We start from the raw sequence: 22,564 nt of genomic DNA, 5'->3' as shown, positions 1-22,564 counted from the left end.
GCTTATGTCCCATATGTTTCGCGAAAAATGTTTTACGGAATATAGTGAAGAAGAACTAAAACACATACCGCTAGAGTATATTATACGGACTGTTAGACCTTCAGAATTGTTAAGTATATGGCATAAATTACCTGGGGAATATCGAGGAGAATTTAACTTGCAGATACTACTTCCGTGCTTCGTACATTACAACAGACCAGATTGGAGGACTCACTGGGATGGACCACCCGATTCTCAAGCATCTTGTCATTTATGTAAACTTGCTTTAGAACAAATAAAAAATATGTGAAAAAAAATTGGTGTTTATTCAACTATATATATAAACCTATTAATCTATCGACTTGAATCAGTCATCATGTCGCAGTTGTTGAGAGTAGTTAGCACCACTTATACATTTTCATTTCAACCACCCACACCAATCGTGTTGGATCCGAAAAAAGATTACGAAATAGCTCTTCGTGCCTTCCATTCCTACAACAGTATACCGAACATTGAAAATAACAAGTTTTATTACTGCAATGACAAAAACAAATGGCAAAACTTTGCTTTTCCCGATGGATGTTATGAAATTGCCGATATTGAAGAATACATACAAAAGAAACTGGGTGCTGACAATGAGCTTAAACCAGAATCGATATTTAGTCTAAAACCTAACCACAACACGTTGCAGTGTCAAATATTTAGCAAATATAGGATTTCGTTTAAGCAACCTGATAGCATTAGTACTGGAGCCTTCGACGGTAACAGACCTGCTCATACGATCTACGAATTTGTCATACAATCAAATCCTGGGTACGCAATTGACGAAACTCCTCACAATTTGTTGTATTTACCCGTTGTGCCGCAGCGTGAACTTACCAATATCACTGTCTTGGCTCTCGATCAAGAAGGACGACCTGTAAACTTTAGAGGAGAAGAGAGCACATTGGTGCTGGAACTTAGATCAAGAGGGAAATGGGACTAGTAATAAGGTCATCTACTGCTCAAAGGACACCATTAGTTGTGCAGCCGTCCAAGCGACAACATCGTATTAAAAGAACACCATTAGTTGTGCAACCGTCCAAGCGACAATATCGTATTAAAAGAACACCATTAGTTGTGTCGAAGCGGAAACCTCTTACGTTCGCAAAAAAATTGTTTTTACAATCACTTGGTTTTAAACTAAAAAATGACAACAATGTATGGAAAACGAGCTCGTTCAAACGACAGCAGCGTAATGCCTCCAATATTCGATATTTATCGTAAGCCAATGTTTGATGAGTCGATTCGAAAGGCCGAATACCGAACTTATGCACCATTCATCAAATCATTCAACTGTAATGATATTGTAGAATTTAGCATTAATCAAGTTGACTCGTTTTTTGCAATGAGCGAAACCTTGTTGTGCATTAAAGGATCACTCGTCGATAAAGAAGGATCTGGCGTAGTCAAACTAGCCAACAATGTGGGTGCTTTTCTTTTCGATTCGTGTACGTACAGCGAAAGCGCACGGGAGATGGAAACAGTGCGGGATCCTGGTATCGTAAGTGCTGTACGTGCCATGACGTGTTACAATCAAGAAGATTCCCATTATATGGTTATGGCGGGTTGGAATTACCCTAATGATCCCATTCTACACGATGCAGATAATTCATTCAACATACAGATACCTCTTAAGCATATTTTTAACATTTTCAACGATTATCCAATGATTACGTGTGGTCGTCAAACAATAAGACTAGTTCGAGCTCGAAACGACAACGATTGTTTAATTATTACTGATGAAACTACAAAAGCAAAGATTAACATCACCAACATTGAACTCAGAGTGAAGCACATATTTCCAAATGACGAAATTAAACTAGAACTAATGAAGTCCATTCAACAAGATCAACCTATAGTTATTCCATTTAGAAAGTGGGAATTGCACGAATTGCCTACCATTACCAAAGGTGCTAGGCGTGAAGTTTGGGCCGTCAAAACTAGCACATCAGTTGAAAGACCACGTTATGTCATTGTTTTCTTTCAAACAGGCAAACGTAACACGATTACAGCTGATCCTACCTTATTTGACAATGTTAGCATCCAAAGTATTAGATTATCCTTAAATGGAGAATATTGGCCAAACGAGAGAATGCAGTTGGATTTCAGCAAAACTGACTACAACGAGGCCTATTTCAACTATACCGAATTTTATCCCAGCTACGTACATTCCCACCAAAAGCGACCTCTACTCGATTTCTCAGCTTTCAAGAATCGTGCATTGTTCGTCATCGACTGTTCAAAACAAGAAGAAAGCATGAAAGCATCCACTGTTGACGTAAAACTAGATATTGAAGCACATAATGGTTTTCCCGAAAATACCAAGGCCTACTGCATTATAATTCACGACTGCGTAATGGAGTACTACCCACTTACCGAAATTGTAAAAAGTCTAAATTAGACGCATAAAGTGTCAGTAGTACAAGAGCAGTCATCATGAGAGTAGCATTCGTAGATATTCAGGGATTCGCTGTGGACGGGTGGTTTGTTCCCAAAGAACTTACCATCGAAATAGGTTTTAAACGAAGTCATTACATCTTTTTACCTCCGAAACCATTCAATGCGCTAAGTAATGATGATAAGAAGACAGCATCATACGTGGAGAAAAAACTGCTTGGCATTCGATATTCTGATGGAGCAGTAGAATTGTCCAAAATAAATGAAATACTAGAAACCAAGTTGTTGTATGCAGCCGATTACATATACGTTCGAGGAGAACAAAAAGCAGAATTTTTAAGCAAGAAATGTCACATTTTTGGAGTTTTTCCCCTTATTATTGATGTTTGCAAGTTTGATGGCACGCCTCTTGCTACTGGAAACGTTGGTCCTGCTACAAACCCCTGTCACGCCGTTGGACTATTTTCGTGTACAGAAAGAAATGTGGATCGTCTACGTCACTGGTTTTCTTATACAATATTACCATTGTAATTTTTCTATGTATAAATAAATATTTTTAGAGAGAGATTTTTGCTTTTTTATTTAAACACCTTATTTACTGATCAAGTCTTATATTACATGAAGATTCAAATTTTCTCTTTACAATTTCAAACATAATTTTTAAAATTAAGATAAATATAGATGCTAATATTACACAAGACATTGCAAAGACATTGTCTATTTCACTTTTCACATACTCGCTGGTGTTGTTGCTGGCACCCATGGTGTAGGCTGAATACGTCTCAATGGATATGTAGCTTGTGGTAGTTTTCTAAAAGCGTAAAGACCTTGCTGCTGCTGCTGTAAATTCAACTCTTCAGGCTTCCACGTTTTGTCCTCAATATGCAAACTATCGAAATGTCTTTTAATTTGTTTTATATCCTCATATGATTTAATATCTTTATTTAACTGATTAAGTTTAGTTTGAAATTCCATAACCCTATGTATGTACTCGGTGGGATTCATATCAGTACTGAACATGCTCAGTGTCACAATGTCTCATAAATGCCACGTTCTGCGTCAAATGTCGGACGGAAAACTGAACAATGTCACATATCTACGTCAAATGTCACGTTCTGCGTCGAATGTCAGCGCTTTGCCACGTCACACATAAATGTCACGTCATACGTCAAATCTCACGTTCTGTTAGGCACTATACGGAAAAGAAGAAGAACTGACAGTTAATATTGAACGTTGACAGAAGAAGAATTGACAGTTGGCTTTTCCACGCAATCGTTGACATAAGATTTAACGGACGAAAAAAGAAGAAGAAGAATTGACAAACGAAAAGAAGAAGAAGAATTGACAGTTGGCTTCTGTGTCGCCACCGCTTTCATTTGACACCCCATACGTCAAAATCGGACCAATAGCAACGAAGATATGCTGTAATGCCGTTTTGGCACTGCCGCCATCTTTGTTTTTTTGTTCGTTACCCCCTCCCCGTTCCGACGAGCCCTCTTACGTCAAAATCGGACCAATAGAAACGAAGATATGACGTAATGCCCTTTTGGCACTGCCGCCATCTTTTTTATGTGTTCGTTACCCCCTCCCCGTTCCGACGAGCCCTCTTACGTCACAATCGGACCAATAGAAAAGAAGATATGACGTAATGCCCTTTTGGCATATTCCGATGCGCACGCCACATACTGAGTTCAACCCCCTTTTTCATCCCCTTTCCAACGATACGTCACACGTCATCCTACGTTAAGCCGTTTGGCATTTATTAATATTTAAGGGTTGCGATTTAGGGGTTGCGCCAGAAACCGCTTTGCCTATCTACTCATACTGTTCAACATATATATCGATGAAGCACTCAGGCACTGGAAGAAGAAGTGTAAAGGGATGGGGCTATCTATTGGGGATGAAACGTTATATACGTTGCACTATGCAGATGACCAGGTAGTTATTGCCCAAGACAAAGAAGACCTGGAGTATATGGCTAGAAAACTAATGGAAGAGTACAAAAAATGGGGCCTCGAAGTAAATGTCCAAAAAACACAATATCTTTGCGTAGGAGGAGAAAATACTGCAGATGACCTCGACTTAGAAGATAAAACTATTAAGAAATGTGACCAATGTACATATTTGGGGGTAAAACTGACAAAGACAGGAAGAAGTGATGAAGCCATAAAAGACAGAATAACCAAAGGAAAACAAGTTATAGGTGCGTTGAATTCAGTATTATGGCAAAAAAATATAAGACCGTAAACGAAAAAACTAATATACAGGGTGTCCCGAAAAGAATGGTCATAAATTATACCACATATTCTGGGGTCAAAAATAGTTCGATTGAACCTAACTTACCTTTGTACAAATGTGCTCACAAAAAAAGTTACAGCCCTTTGAAGTTACAAAATGAAAATTGATTTTTTTCAATATATCGAAAACTATTAGAGATTTTTTATTGAAAATGGACATGTATAATTCTTATGTCAGGAACATCTTAAAACAAAATTATAGTGAAATTTGTCCACCCCATAAAAAATTTATGGGGATTTTGTTCCCTTAAACCCCCCCAAACTTTTGTGTACGTTCCAATTAATTCATTATTGTGGTACCATTAGTTAAACACAACGTTTTTAAAACTTTTTTGCCTCTTAATATTTTTTCGATAAGCCAGTTTTTATTGAGATGCCGCTTCTTTTTCAATATATTTACGTAAAAATTTTATGGGGGTTTTGTTCCTTTAAACCCCCCTAATGTTTGTGTACGTTCCAATTAAACTATTATTGTGGTACCATTAGTTAAACATAGTGTTTTTAAAACTTTTGTCTCTTAGTCTTTTGTTCATAAGTTACCTTTTATCGAGATGTAGCTTCTTTTTCAAAATATACCTAAAAATGTAAATTATAAATAAATTTTCAGATTATTAACAGGTCTCTATAACCGTACTTAACCATATACAAATATGTGGTGGATTCGACAAATATTCAAAATATCTCGATAAACACTGGCTTATCGAAAAAGTACTAAGAGGCAAAAAAGTTTTAAAAACAATGTGTTTAACTAATAGTGCCACAATAATAATTTAATTAGAACGTACACAAAAGTTTGGGGGGGTTTAAGGGAACAAAACCCCCATAAAATTTGTATGGGGTGCACAAATTTTACTTAATTTTTTTTTAAGATATTGCTATCGCAAAAATGCCACATGTCAATTGTCAATAAAAAATCTCTGAGAGTTTTCGATATATGAAAAAAAATCGATTTTCATTTTGTAACTTCAAAGGGCTGTAACTTTTTTTGTGTGCACTATTGTATATAGGTAAGTGAGGTTCAATCAACCTATTTTTGACCCCAGAATCTGTGGTATAATTTATGACCAATCTTTTCGGGACACCCTGTATAATACCATATTAAAACCAGTAACGTCTATGGCTCAGAAGTGTGGCAGTTATCACAAAAACTTAAAGGTAATCTATTGGCAGTTGAAATGGATTTTTGGAGGAGAGCAGCGGAAAAGTCTAGATTAGAACATGCCGTGAAAAATAAGGACATCAGGAGACAAATGAAAGTACAAAGATCAATTATAGAAGACATCGAAAAACAACAACTAATATGGTACGGACATGTTAGACGTATGGGGGAAGAAAGACTACCCAAAAAGATATTAGAATGGGTACCACCAGAGAAAAGAAAACGAAGACGACCACCAACAACATGGATCCAAGGAATCTCAAAAGCAATGTCAGCAAGAAATCTATCTGAAGAAGACTGGCAGAATAGACAGACTTGGCGAACGGGAACCCAAAGGCGTATTACGCTGTGAACGGGATATATATATATATATATATATATATATATATATATATATATATATATATATATATATATATATATATATAGATTGTACTCCGTCTGGTCCTGGAGCTCTCCCTTCTTTTAATGATATTATGACTGCTCTTATTTCTGCCACTAGTATCCGCCACTGTTTCCGTAGGTATTGGGGACTGGTTCTCCCTCTCATCAAAAAATAAATTTTGTATGTAATTTTTCCAGGTATTATCGATACTCTCTTTGTCCACGATTATCTCTCCATTGTCATTAACAAGTTTACTACTTATTCTTCTATTTTTACATTTGCTTGTAATTTCTCTTACCTTCCTATGCACGTTGAAGTCGTCGTATTTACTCTGTAGAATTTGATTTCTTGGCATTTTTTCTCCAGTTCTTTGTTTGGCTTCTCTGATCTTTCTCTATATCTCTCGTTGTAATGTTTTATACATGGACTTATCGTTCCTGTTTTTCCTTTTTTCTTCCAAAGAAATCTCTGTGCAGAATCTCTGTCGTCATCCATGTCTTATTCTTACCTTCTTCGGTCTTCATAAAATTGTCTTTAATGTCGTCTATCGTTTTATTAAGGGATTCTATCTTATATTCTGTGCTTTCTGCTGTATTATCAATTTTTTTCTATTTAATGGTTTGCTGACTATTTCTTTTACTTCGCTACATTTTAGTTTTCTCATGTCATGTTTTTTTATAGTTTTTCCGCATATTTTCTTTAACTTCGTCCTATACACGCCTACTAAAGGATTGTGGTCAGATTGAGTATCAGCGCCTAGGTAGGTTTTAACACTGTTGAAACTATTTCGATATCTTTTGTTAACAAGCATAATAGTCTATTTGATTTCTTATAATAACGTCTTCTCCGTTGCCTCTAGATGATTTCCACGTATACAGGCGTCTAGGTGGTAGTTTGTAAAATGTGTTTAGCACGATTAAGTCATGCTCAGCTGCAAATGAGAATACTGATTGTTTCTCCGGATAATTTTAATACCATAAAACTACAAAACCGGATATCCAAAAAATAGATCTAGAAATAAGTGAGCCTAATATAGGGTTCAGAAATGGAACTGGAACAAAAACAGAAATGAAAATATAGTCGTAAAGATGAAAAATACCTTGTTAAAGCCATTTCAAGTAGTAAAGGCCTTAAAGAGGGATGCTACAGGTACCCTACTTTATTTAAAATCCGTATTTAAGAGAAATTACAGGAACAGAGGCAAAACTGTTCAGGAATGATATTACTTTTCTCTGACGATTAACTACTAATGTGCAAACTGTGAAGGAGATGTTGATTGCATATTCGCGAAACATCAGGGGGGGGGGGGGTCAAAAATCTTAAAAAATCGCGTTACGTAATACTTGAACGCTCCCTTTTCGTGTTAATCGGTACGTTAAGAAGAAGACAGTATAAGAATATAAACATCTTTCATTGTTCCGCATACCCAAGAATATAATATCTAGATAATATCTAGACAGTACCATATTTGACAAAGATTCGTCTGAAGTCAAAGTCAAAGTGTGATATCTGACGCAGACTTCAACAGATACAAAAATTTTCTTTAATATAAAATTGACACTCTACAGAGAAATTGTAGAGTAAATATTAAGATATGAGTCAGGTGGCAGCGCGACTGTAGTTTGTTGATCCGTGTTTTATATAAGCAGACCTGTTGAAGAAAATCTAGTTGAAATCATCAAAAGTCTATAATATAAGAGAAATAGAAACTACATAATACACAAAAACATGACATCAACAGAATTCGAAACAACTGAATAGAAGGACTAAGGCAAGGAGGTGTCATGGCCCAACCCACTTGGTGACATCACTCAAGGAGTGAACTGTCAACATCTTTATGGATGAAATCATGGAAGATTGTACACCAAAACTAAAGAACTTGCTAATAGGGTACGGGAATCTCCAAAGTGACATTTAGGAATGTTCGTTCGCAGATGACGTAGTTGTTACTACAGAAAAAGAAAAATACTTGCAAAATAACCTGCACACTTGGAATAACAAATTGCGTAAACATGGTATGAATGTTTATATGTCCCAATATAGGGAATAGGGACATACCTTTAGACGAAATCAGTACTGGAGCATATTGAAGCAAAACAACTAAGTTGGTGGGGACACATGAAAAGAATGAAAGACAACATACCGGTGAAGTAAATATGGGAAGACAGGACACAAAAGAAAAGAAATAGAGGAAGACCTCCATAGAGATGTTCTCATATACATGTTTTCATCTTTAGTAGATATATATTGCGTCTAAATATATACTTAGCAGAATCTACATAGAATCTCAATCCCCACTCAGCGAAATAAATAGAAATTAGAAGAAACTCAAAACTAAAGAGAAATCATGACATATTATTTAATCATAATTAGTAAAATGATAATAATGGTATAATATTTCGATTATGTAGTGTTAGCGTGTATGACTGCATATTTTAAGGTGATTTTAATGCTAGAAAACGGAAACTTTGTTAAAGACATCTGCAGAATATAAAGTTAAGCCACTGTGGCATGTGCATTAAAAAGAATCCGATATAACAACAAAAACAGTTAAAAGAGTTTGTAACACAATTATCAGTATCTAACTTACATCTTTCCCAACGATAGCTTATCAATAATCCATATTATAGAAACTTTTCATATACGAGAATCAATTTGGATTCATGCCAGGCAGATTAACAACAGATGCAATTTTCATTAGAATGCAGTTAATTGAAAAATTTACAAACATAGAAACACGCTCATATGGTATTCATTGATCATTGATCTTAAAAAAATATGACAGAGTTCCTTTGGAGGTTCTCTGATCGGAGCTCCAAAAGAGAGGAGTTCTCGGTGAGTATATCATGATGTAATAGATATATTAGGGAGTAACAACTAGTCATAGGAGAAGGAGAAGAAATATAGTCCCACAAGACATTATACATGAAGATGACATTGAAACGGTTGGAAAGTTTACATATCTGGGAGTAGAAATATATGCCGACGGATCAGAAGACGGAGAAATACGGAAGAGAATAACGCAGGCAAACAGAGCTTATTTTGCCCTCTCCCATATTTTCTGTCTAAAAGTGTCCACCGAAATACAAAGATGAGAATCTATAAAACTTTAATTCGACCAACAACATATGGCAGTGAAGCCTGGGTCCTGAAAGAAACATCCAAAAACAAACTCAACACATTCAAAAGGAAAGTACTGAGGAGAATACTAGGACCTGTGAGGGAAAACGGAATCTTCAGAAGTCGATACAACAGCGAACTTTATCAACTTTATAAGGAAGCACCCCTGTCAGACTTCATTAGAATACAAAGATTGCAATGGACCGGACATGTGATAAGAATGGGAGAAGGTAGGCTACCAGAAAGAGCACTGAATGCTAGAATGCAGGGGACCGGTTGAAAAGCCAAGAAAACGCTGGGAAGACACAGTAAACAGCAACGCACAAGCCCTTTTAGGAGTTCGTGTATGGAGAAGACAAGCAAGGGTGGAGGCAAAAAATAAAGGATGTCAAGGCTCAATTTGGGCAGTAGTGCCGTAGAAGAAGAAGAAGAACTAGTCATAGTTCTGGGATGGACTAAAACATTTCATAAAAACGTAGAAATGCATTAGGGCTTAGTGCTTAGTCCTTATTTATTTTCATTAGTGTTAGATCTTCTTCTTCTTTACGTGCCATTTCCGCGACGGAGGTTGGAAATCATCATGGCTATTCTAATCTTAGATGCTGCTGCTCTGAATAGTTCGGTTGATGTGCATCCGTACAATTCCCTCAAGTTAGGCAACCATGAGATTCTTCTCCTTCCTACACTTCTCTTGCCCTGGATTTTTCCCTGCATAATCAATTGAGGTATGTTGTATCTTTCATTACGCATAACGTGCCCCAGGTACTGCAGCTTTCGTGTCTTGAAGGTTTCCAATATTTTCAGTCTTTTGTTGACTCTTCTCATGACTTTTGTTTGTTATATGCTCGGTCCATGATATCCTCAGGATTCTTGTATACACCCACAGTTCAAATGCTTCCAACTTTTTAGTAGTCGACGCGTTAAGTGTCCATGATTCTATCCCGTCAAGCAGGGTCGAGAAAATATAACACTTTTAGCCTAACTCTCAAGTCTAATTTCAGTTCTCTTGCACAAAGTACTCATTTTATTGAAGTTTGTTCTTGTTTTCTCTATTCGAACTTTGATTTCTTTGGAGTAATCGTTTGTGTGATTAATTATTGTGCCAAGATAGTTGTAGTCTTCAACTTGTTCTAAAGTTTTACCTTTAATTGTCAGGCTTTCATCATTATTTTGGGTTTTTGATATCCTCATAAATTTAATTTTCTTGATGTTTATTGATAATCCATATTCTTCTCCATACTCAACTATCTTGTTCATTAGCTTTTGGAGGTCTTTAAGGTTGTCTGCTATTATAATAGTATCGTCCGCATATCTAATTTTGTTAATTGGCGTTTCGTTTACCTTTATTCCTGATGTTTCTCCCTCAAGAGCTCTTTTCATAATTTCTTCAGAGTATGTATTGAACAGTAGTGGTGACAATACACACCCCTGTCGCACTCCTCTTTTAATTTCGAACTCTTCTGATATGTGTTCATTAATGCGTATGTGTGCTTGCTGTTTATAATATAGATTTGTTATAATTCGAAGGTCATTGTATTGTAATAATTGTTTTGCTTTGAGGACGTCCATTAGCTGTTTGTGGCGGACTTTATCGAAAGCCTTGTTGTTTGTTGTAATCTATGAAACAGACGTACATGTCCTGGTCCACATCCAAACATCTCTGGATTAGTACGTTGAATGCAAAGAGAGCTTCACGGGTACCTACGCCTCTACGGAATTAAAATTGGGTTTCTTCAATATCCATATAAAGTGTTTGGTAAATGCGTTTATGAATGATGTTTAAAAACATTTTAAGTGTATGAGACATCAGGCTTATGGTGCGGTGGTCGGTGCATTCCCTAGCATTTTTCTTTTTTGGGAGACTAATAAATGTTGAGGTCAACCATTCATTGGGTATGTCAACCGACTGATAAATTTCATTAAAGAGAAAAGATAAAGGCAGTTTTTGTTTATATTCGATTCAGAGTTGGACCACCATCTCCATATAGCTATTTCAGCATCCTCATGCCTCCTCAGTGAATCTATGCAGTCACAACTATGTTTCTTATTAAAGAGCTTTAAGAGGGCATCTATGTATGTAGTCATTTTCTATTATTTTAAGGATATCAATAGGCAGTGGATCGGGCCCCGGGCTTTTTCCGTTGCTGGTGTTCTTTAGTGCATACAATATTTCTTCCTTTGTAATTTCTACACTTGTTTCTCTGTTTTCTAAAGATATGTCTTGTACGTTTCCTCTTTTGTCGTCAAAAAGCTCTTCCATATATTCATTCCATCGTTTTAGCTTTTCGTCAGTCGTTATAATAGTATTTCCATTTTTGTCTAAAAGAGTTGTGTTGTGGTTTCTTTTTTGCAGCCCCGCCATTTCTTCAACCTTTTTATGCAGATTGAATAGATCGTATTTGTTCTGAAGATCTATCTCTTTACATTTTTTCTCATAGTAAGTTTGTTTTGTCTCTCTTATTTTTTTCTGATTTCATTGTTAATTATTTTGTAATTGTGACTGTCTTTGTTCTTGGCTTGTCTTCGTTGGTCCATCATGCCGAGTATCTCCTCGGTCATCCAGTTGTCTCTCTTTTTTATCGGCTCTTTTAATTACGCTTTGCATGGAACAAGGAGGCAGTTTTTTAGTGTTTCCCATTGTTAGTTTATCTCGTAGGTGTTAGTATCTAATTTATCAAAGTTTTCGTATATTTTCTGTTGAAGTTTGTTCTTTATATCAACTTCTTTCAGTTTTCTAACATCTATATTTGGAGTTATTTGGGGTTTTCTAATACCTTTAAGCTTAAGCGTGACATTAGCGATTAGTGGGTTATGGTCTGATGTGACATCTGCTCCTGGATATGTTTACGATATCTCTCTTTAATCAGTATATAATCGATTTGGTTTCTTACCACTTTTTCCGGTTTATCTGCTGGTGAGCGCCATGTATATAATCGCCTCAAAGGTAATTTAAAGAACGTGTTTGTTATTATTAGATTTTGTTCTTGGCAGAATTTTATTGGACGATCTCCTCTATCGTTACTTTCCCCTAGTCCTTGATCTCCCATTATTGTTCCAGCACTTCCCTTGCCGACTGTTGCATTAAAATCGCCCATAACTATCGTGATTTCACTGTTCTTTGTCATTTTCAGTGCATCTTCAATTTGTTGGTAGAGTGTTAGATCAGATAAACCGGAACGGACAAGTCACATGAAGAAGAAGACTTTTGCCTGGCGTCTCTCTCGCACATAATACAGAAAGTTGCACGTGAATAGGTGCTGTATTTAAAAATCGATTTATTTTGGTGTTTTTAGTTCTAAACTCCCTGCAGTGGCGTACTGAGCATGGTTCCGCGGAACCCGGGGCCGGCCGGGCCCCGCAGAGGCCCGCTCTAACACGCTTTTTGCTTCTTTTGTTTCTAATTTGCTTGAGACATTTTGAACTACAGAAGTGCACACTACGAAATGTAACTGCTTATTAAATTTTAATTTTTGTGTAGGTATTTATAAATAAAAACAGAACATACCTATTCATAAAAAAATTTGAAAACCAAATTTATTAAGAAACACAGAGAACGCTATTAAGGTTCCTTCGTTTTACCTGCTAAAAAAAGCCCTTTTCTCAACACTTGTTTAAAGAATAGCCGCGCGCCGGTGCCTGCCTAAACACGTGCCAACACAAACACTTTTGTATTTTTTATATTAGCACGATCCATGGGTAAGTTGTAAACTGCAAAGTTGCAGTAATTCGGAAACAGATATTCAATGCAAGTTTTCTACGGTGTGTCATAAAAATAATCCTAAGACGTTCGGTGCTCCTTTTGTTCGTATTTATAGCACCCTCATAAAACTGCATAAATATAGACAATTATAGTGATAGTGGTAAGGATAATAAGGATAAAATATAGACAATAATTTCTTTTTAAGAAAATCTCGTCGTTTGATTAAACATATCAACCTCACCGATCCAAGGTTTTTTTTTATATTTTCTTATTTAAGTGTTTTATCTCCCTAGAGATTTGTATGTAATTATTTAACTTATTAATAAATGTATCATATGCAATTTCAGAATCTATTTTATTGATATAAATGTCATTCCAATGTTCATTTTTTAAAAGCTGTAGTAGTTTTCCGATATTGGTTTTGAATTTTTTATGACTGGAGATTTAGATGTAGAAAATTTTTGAATTTTATTATTTATAAAAACGGCTGGCGTAAAGTGATCAGTCATGTCAGCATGAAAGACGATAGGAATAATATTAATTTACTGTTTTAATAGTCCATTTACTCACGGTAACATATTGCAAAACCTTCAAACCAAAATAATTTAAAGAAAGGCTTGGACAGACATGAAATTTGGCATACACATAGCTAATATGTCAAAGAAAACAAGTGATATTGTGCCGATGTGTGCTTTTGCCCAGGGGGAGACTTTCGCCCCTTCTCGAGGTGAAAAAATATACGTTCAAAATAAGTCCTGAATTGGATGAACTAGCAACTGAGCAACTTTTTTTCTATACTGTTTTTTCACTCAGTCAATACCTACTTTTCGAGTTATTTGCGAGTGAAAATGTTTATTTATCTACAAAAAAACCACATTTTCAGACACTTTTTCGCAAATAACTCAAAAAGTAAGTATTTTATTAAAAAAATACCTACTATTAGCAAAAATATAGCTTATAAAAAAGTGAAAAAAATGGAGTATATTATATAAAGTCTGTAGACTGTAAACCCGTATATAGAAGCAGAGTTGTAGCTAATAAAAAGTAAGTTCTTACTCGTCAAATTCAAAATCGAATATTTCAAGGAGAAATAACCAAAAAATCAAGCAATTTTCGCGGGAAGACTGATTTCAACTTTTTTAAAATTATTTAAAAATACCTTAATTTTTCTTTTTAAAAAAAGTTTCTAACATGAAAAGTAAGTAAGTTATGATCAAAATAATGTTGGTCCCTTTTTTTGTTAATAACAAAAATCGATGAAAATCACCCTCTAATTAAGATCTGTAAGATTCATCGGTTCATAGTACTTATTTTTGAAAAGGCTGTAGTTAAATGGGCTAAACGAGTCACGAAATCACGAGTGTATACAAATTTTGACTAGCCATACCTTAACCAATTTTTGTCTTCATGAAAACAAAAAGTCCAAAAAACAATTTTTACTCAACCAATTTTTTTCAGAAATGAGAACTTTGAACCGATAAAACTTACAGATCATATAAACAATACATAGGTAAGTCAAGTAAGTTGTGAAGCGGTAACGATTAGTTTCATTTGAGATGCTAATTAGCTTATGAGATGCTTAATTCAGCTTTTTTAAACACTTTAAAAAAGGTGTGATGAGTTAAAATATTCGATTTGGAATTTGACGAATAAGAACCTGCTTTTCATTACCTACTACTCTGTTCCTACTGGGTCTACAGAGGACTTTTTGAGTTATTTCCGAAAAACCGTCTAGAAACGTAGTTTTTTGTTGAAAAATGAACATATTCACTCGCAAGTAACTCAAAAAAAGTATTGACTTAGTGAAAACAATCTATGGAACTAAATTTGCTTAGAATTGGTTAGTTTATCCATTTCCTGACTTATCTTGAACGTGTGTTTATTACCCCTGAAAAGGGGTGATACTCACCCCCGGACAAAATCACACATCGGCACAATATCCCTTTTTTTCTTTGACATGTTAGCTATGTTTATGCCAAATTTCATGTCAATCCAAAAGGTTCTTTAAAATTTGGAGCAAAAACCGCGAGTAAAATAAACTATAAATTAGCTTGAGTTTTTATAAAATTATAAAAAATGTATCATATATTTTATGATATATGATGCTTTACATAATATATTCAATGTTTAGTAAAAACTTTTGATATACAATGTGTGGTTTTATTGGGCAGGCGGGCCCGCATCCCAACTGGAACCAGGACCCGCTGATCTATCAGTACGCCACTGACTCCCTGGTCTATTGTATTAGTAAAATGAGGGAAATATTATTATGTACATTATTTAATTAGTCTAATTTTATTAGACGAACATAATAATAAATCTAATACAATTAAATATAGAGAGACAGGTATTAAACGAAACAGACAGAATCCCCGCTGATCAAAAAAGAATAAGTCCCTTCAGAAATATTTCGGCCTGGCATGTCCTTCAGGTACCTACTGTGGATTTTTTTAATTATCCTGTATTTAGCGGCTTTCTAATTTAAAATTAAAAACCTATATCGGGTTTGCAAATATAGGTATTTAATAATAATAGGTAATAAATCAGTAGAATATTAATACACTGAAAATGAACTACGATGTATACAATGTTCAGGTAATTATGAAGGTGAGAGTCACAGATAGTACCCAGTACCCATCCAGGTAGCTCGTTATACGCATGTGCCGGGCGTTGAAGCACCAACTTATCTTACTTACCTGTCAGGTGGGAGCGCGACTGTAGTTTGTCGATCTGTGTTGTATATAGTTTATTTATTCGGATGTATTCTTCGGATTAATTAAACAAAATACCCGTGAACTGTTTGTTTTCTATGAAAAGTTGCTATAATATGGATTATTGATAAGCTATCGCTGGGAAAGAGGTGAGTTAGAAACTGATGATTGTGTTACAAACTTTATTAACTGTTTTTGTTGTTATACCGTATTCCTTTTAATGCACACGCCACGGTGGCTTAACTTTATATTCTGCAGATGTCTTTAACAAAGTTACCGTTTTTCTAGCGTTAAAATCACCTAAAGATATGCAAGCATACACGCTAATACTACATAATCGAGATATTATACCATTATTACCATTTTACTAATATGTCAAGATTTCTCTTAACTTTTAAGTTTCTTCTAATTTCTATTTACTTTGGCTGAGTGGGGATTCAGATCCTATGTAGATTCGGCTAAATATTTGGACGCAATATACACTAAATATGAGAACATATTATATCTAACTTTATGCATAAACATTTAAGAGACAGCAGACGTTCTTACCTCATTCCAAGCATTCCAATCAGTATATAGTTGAAGGTGTGGCAAAACCTTAGTGAAATATTCTGAATAGCAAGGAAATATAAATGAATTCTCAAAATTCTTCAGTATCTTACTATATGTCGTAATAAATAATACACTTAAACCAGTAGTACCCTATATAAGTAGTTTATGGTCTTCTAATAGTTTTCATGGTCTGAGAGAATTATGTCTGTTAAAATTTGCTAAGAGAATATAATACAGTCAGTAACAGTAGTACATACTTGGCGATGTTTTAGAAGAGCCAAAAGTCCCTTTTTGGTCAGTGAATATCATAACTCAATGTCACCGAAAATGAGTGGGTGTCTGCATGAAAATGAATGAAATAGCATAATTACTGACGATTTGCACAGGTGTTGATGGTACGTTCCTTCCAAGGTCTTTAAGCAGATTAGTCACTTTTATTTGTCATATGATATATAAATATAAATAATACTAAATGTATTAGCGACTGGTGGGTGTTTTGTTTTGTTGGAATGTGGAAAGACGACTACTACACACGAAGGGTTTATAAGGGATCTTAAATATCTGGCTTTGTTCTTGAAATACCGGTTTACTTGGAAATATCAAAATGACTTAAGTTGTGGAGTATGGTCAAAATAGATTTTCAAGGACGTCAAATTAGTTTACAACCAACCAGGAGGTTGATGCACATATAAATTTCTCCAAACTTTCATGCTTTCAGTGTTTTATGTGGCAAGCATTTTCTTGTCTCCTCTAGTACCAGTACCTATTAATTTTTTCATCCTATAGTGTTAAACATAAAGCTGATATAAACACACCACCAAACTTACATATATGGAACCAGCTGATATTTCTTATTATTTCAAGCAAGTTAAAAAAGCAATTTATGGAGCCAAGAATGTTTGTTTTAAAGCAATTTAATCACCAATACATAAAAATTAAGGTAAATAAGAAAGTCTTCAAAATAAAAAATTGACACTATTTGTTTTAAAGTATGTAAATAGCATAAAAAATTTCAATGTAGAAAGAATGATGTTTAAATGGTTTTTATTTATTTATGTTTTTTAGTAGTCATTGTTACCACCCCTAGCCCTTATGCAAACTTCAATTTGCATGGGCCGCTCCTAATCAAATGGTCGACATTTTGTTGTGGTAAGTTGTTCCATTCTTCAAGAGCAGCTTGTACTAGCTGTGCGATGCTTTGTGGATTATCTCGGCGAGCTCTAATTATTCTTTTAGCACATCCCTTTAAGCACATCCCATAAATGTTCTATAGGGTTAAGGTCGGGTGAGCAAACAGCCAGTATCATCCATGAAAATTAAATTTTCTCCCAATGCATCGCTCCAGAACCTAACTACAAGTTCTAGAACAAAATCAACATACCTATGAGCCGTTACAGTTGGTTGAATGAAAATTAAAAGAGTTTTTTTGCCGATCATAATGTCTTCCCAGAACATGACACTTCCTACTCTATATCTGTGAACAGATCTGTCAGTTTCGTTGCTTGTCTTTCTCGCCTTCTAAATACACGAATTCGTCGGTTTCTGATTTTATACAACTTGTGTTGTCAACAACTAAAATGCCCTTATCGACTCCTGGACGAGAAAAGTGCAATCCCTGTTAAATCATTTTATTAAACACGTTCGCTACCAAACGAATTACAGTCGGAAAAATGAAAGAATACCCATGAACGAACATATAAAACACGCTGTATTTTCCTGTAACCGTGTCACAAAGAAAATTGTCCAGTGCAAGTACATGAAACAATAATTATACATGTACTTGCGCTGGGCAATTTTTTGTGTGACACGGTGACAGGAAAATACAGCGTGTTTTATATGTTCGTTCATGGGTATTCTTTCATTTTTCCTACTGTACCTATATATGAGCCACATAGATTTTTCATATAGACGAGTGTCTCGACCGTGAGCCGGGGATCGCCCTGCAAATACCGGCAATTTAAATAGCTCTGGTCTATGAGGATGAAACTTAAGTGCCCCCTTGGTAGCGAACGTGTTAAAAATATAGTTAATGATTCAGGCTGTTTGGGAATTCTAACTAATGCCAAAATTAAAAAAAAAACCTCATGCCAAATGCCTCATCTTCCTTATGCCAAATGCCTCATCTTCCTTAGTCTCAGCATCCGTTATGGCTTGCAAATTGTAGAAGCCTCAGAGGTGTTACCAGAGAAGGTTCTCATTGTTCAATCTGGTAGGATGTAGAGTGTAGAGTAACATCGTTTGGTTTTGTTTTATGTGCTAATAGACTGAAAACTTAGTTTTTGCTAGCAGTTGCCGCTAGGGCATCCCTTTCGTTCGTTGCAATCCGTGACTACACGCCGGAGTTTGTCTAGTTGGGTCAGAGAGAGCAGCATATGTGCCTCCTGATGAGAGACTAATAAGTTTCGAAACCGGTAGAGGTGCTTGCTGCACTCTCTGATTGAACTAGAATATAATGCGGCTGTAGTTTCGTGTTGCAACGAAATTGAAAATGGTTATTCATTTTTGATAAAACAAAACCTTTTCCATGCTGTATGTTTTTAGCCACAATACTTTTCTCACCAGGGCTTTTCTGATTTTTCATGGAATTTATTATTTATCTAATTTCATATCTTGTATAAACTATATTAATTGGAATTTCCTCTTTTTATACATTATCTGTCTAATGTTATTCATTTGCAGATCGTCATCATCATTTCTGTGCTGTTTCCGTCGTTCACACATGTAATTTTTTGCCACTATTAATTATCAATATTCATCTTTCACATTCAACATTATTCAACACTATTGACACGTTTTACTTTATCGTCCATTTTCCGTTATTCAGTAAACTTTTCTAAGAAGTCTTGTCTTTGCGATAGTAAACTTGGAAAATGTTTTTCTTATTTATGCTCTACATTCGTCATGAAACTATTGAATTATTTTAGATCTTTTAGTTTCCGGTATGTTTTTCGTCTTGCTTTCATTATGAATTTTGCCATTTTCATATTTCATTCTATGCTCTTTCCTCATTATAGTAGTATTCTCTGTCTTAAAGTTGCAGCAGCTTTCCTATATATTTATATTCGTGATAATTTTGTAATACCACTTCGGGTTTTTGCAGCTCTTCATAATTAAATTTTGGGAAGAACTCGTTATTACACTGTAGAACTTGGCTTCTCAGGATGTATATACATAGTCTCATTTAGTTTGTCTGGTTTGAACGTGGACTTTTTCATAGTTCTTTATGAATATTTTTTTCCTGAAACACGTACTTCTTATTTTTTTTTGACTATTGCAAGTGTAATGATCATTATCAGTTGTATTTGCATGCTACTTTCATCCAGTGGCGGATCTACGGGGACGAAAATGGGGAAATTCGCCCCCCCCAACAAGATCCAAATTAAAGAAAAAAATTGTTAACATATAAAAATATATTGGCTGAGGTGAAACTTAAACCACAGACAGACAAATTCAACCCAATAAACACACTAGTTAGGAAAAGTAAGGGAACTTAATGCATATTATTATATATGCATATTAAGTTATTAATTATGTCTTTTATGTAGTTTATGTTTATTTTTTTATGTCTTTTAGTTGGTGTTTCATTGAAAGTTCCCCCTCTAAGGCAAATTCCCCCCCCCCCAAGGCAAATGTCTAGATCAGCCACTGCTTTCAACCCATTATTTTACTCTTAAAAATGAGTATTCTTTCCCCCACTTGCGTTTGCTTCGCCTGAAATAATGTTAACATCTTGTGTGGTGATTTCTGCTATGACCATCTCTATTTCGTCAAAACATTTATCTTCTACTTCGTCTACTAATTTTTCTCTTGGCGCGCGTATATTTAATAGTGACACAATAATATGGTGTTACTTTGTGTACCCTTTGTGTGTTTAATATTAAAAATGAGTATTCTTTCCCCCACTTGCGTTTGCTTCGCCTGAAATAATGTTAACATCTTGTGTGGTGATTTCTGCTATGACCATCTCTATTTCGTCAAAACATTTATCTTCTACTTCGTCTACTAATTTTTCTCTTGGCGCGCGTATATTTAATAGTGACACAATAATATGGTGTAAATTTGTGCCACAAATTCTTGTCTTGGCAGAATTCTCTGACAGAATTTGTCAGATTTTGGTATAAATTGGTTTACATGTTTCTCATATACATAAATATCATGTATATGGGAACAACTAGTTGTTCTTCTTCTTTTTGTATAGACATGATTCTGTTTTTTTAATGTGCCTCCAGTAAGTTGTCGTTCTATCGTTTTCGTGGTCTTCCCATTGATCGTCTTCCTATTGGGGAACCGTCTCTCGCTGTCCTGACTACCCTATTTGTTGTCATTCGGCTTCTGTGGTCAGTCTATTCTATTTTTCTGTTTCTTTCCCAGTTATTAATGTTCTCCACCTTGTATCTCCGTTGTATATCTGTAGATCTAGTTCTGTCCCATAGTACCTTACCATCGATGTTTCGAAGGGTTTTCATCTCCGCTGTTTCGAGCAATATTCTTGTCCTCTCTGTGGAGGTCGTGTTTCTGCCGCGTATGTCATTATTGGTCTGATGACTGTTTTGGAAATTCTGCTTTTCATTTATTTTCCGATATTTTGATTTCTCCATATTGTGTCATTCAGACAACCTGCGGCTCTGTTTGCTCTATTTTCACTTGATCTTCCACTTCTGGTTCAAGCTTTCCGTAGCTAGATAGTGTCATGCCTAGATATTTAAACTCCATCACTTGTTCTATTTATTTGACCCTTCAGCTCCAATTTACATCTTATTGGATTTGCTGTTATCTTTGCATTTTGTCTTATTTTTGGAAATGAACATGTTAAATTTTCTGGCGGTTATATTAAGTAGGTGTAGCATAAGTTGTGATTTACGTTGATGTTTTACAGTTACAGTTAGTAGTTACATTTACGCTGATGATACAGCGGTGGCAGCTCAGGGAAGAACCTTCAATGAAGTCGAAGTGAAGCTGACAGATGCCCTGGGAGACTTAGCTCTATACTATGATAAAAACCATCTGAAACCCAATCCCACAAAAAACCAGGTATGTGCTTTCCACCTGAGAAACAAGCATGCCCGAAGGTCGCTGGAGGTGGAATGGCGTGGTCAGATGCTGGAACACAACAAGACGCCAAAATACCTTGGCGTCCGTCTGGATAGAACTCTGTCTTACCGATACCACTGTCAAGATGTTAAGAAGAAAGTAAGTGCCAGAAATAATATCATCCGCAAGCTAACTAATACAAAATGGGGAGCACAACCACACACTCTCCGCACTTCTGCCTTGGCATTATGTTTTTCGGCCGCGGAGTTTGGAGCACCAGTATGGGCAAACTCTGCTCACGCAAAGAACGTCGACGTGGCTCTAAATGAAACGGTCCGTATAATATCGGGTTGCCTGAAACCGACACCTATCGAAGAGGTATACCCCATTGCTGGAATTGCTCCACCACCAATCAGGAGAAAGGTCACGTCAGAGGTAGAACGGAAAAAGCAGGAGACGGACCGAAGACACCCCTTATATGACCACCAAACTCAGCCAAGCAGACTAAGATCTCGGAAAAGCTTCCTGAAAACATCAAGATCCATCCCCGAAGCGCCAGAGACGCGCCGAATACACCTATGGCAAGCGTCAACTACTGCGACACATTTTCCTCCCTCGGAGGAAATGGCTGCTGGACACAATTTACCGTATCCGACTTGGAAAGCGCTAAACAGACTAAGAACCGGCGTTTCACGTTGTGCTAGTAACCTGAAAAAATGGGGATACCAGGAGGACGATACCTGCGACTGTGGCGCGGTTCAGACCAGCCGGCATCTACTATCATGCACAGAGATGAGAGAGACCTGCACAGAACAAGACTTAATTATAGCAAATGACAGGGCCATCTATGTGGCCAACCATTGGAAATACAGAATTTAAAGTTGTTGGTGTTCCGGACACGGAAAGTAAGTAAGTAGCATAAGTTGTAAATCATCTTCACTTTGAGAGATTAGTATTGCATCGTCTGCAACGCAGTTTATTTTAAATTGTTTTTGTCCCATTTGGTATCCTTTTTTAGTTCTTACTTTTTTATTATTTCATCCATGATCAGTTTGAACAATAAAGGATTCAAGGAATTCCTCTGTTGGAACAACTTGTAGGTTGTACTTTTTTCTCATATTATTAAAATAGTCTTTTCTGAAAACGATTTCCGTGGAAATAATTTGGTATGGAAGCAAGTTGAAATCGAAA

The 22,564-nt window shown here is 35.8% G+C and overlaps 1 protein-coding gene across 1 annotated transcript in view; it reads left to right on the top strand.

Moving 5' to 3' along the window:
* The first annotated feature begins 15,702 nt into the window (after window positions 1-15,702).
* LOC114337973 (epidermal growth factor receptor kinase substrate 8) overlaps window positions 15,703-22,564 on the top strand; it is a 165,064-nt gene continuing 158,202 nt past the window's right edge. The window contains exon 1 of the mRNA XM_028288557.2: window positions 15,703-15,939. The gene's annotated coding sequence lies outside the window, so the exon portion shown is untranslated. The remainder of the gene's footprint in view (window positions 15,940-22,564) is intronic.

This window comes from Diabrotica virgifera, chromosome 10 (assembly GCF_917563875.1).
Source record: "Diabrotica virgifera virgifera chromosome 10, PGI_DIABVI_V3a".
NCBI classification, from domain to species: Eukaryota; Metazoa; Arthropoda; class Insecta; order Coleoptera; family Chrysomelidae; genus Diabrotica; species Diabrotica virgifera.
Note: the sequence above shows the minus strand (reverse complement) of the source record. Positions and strands in the feature narration are given on the sequence as shown.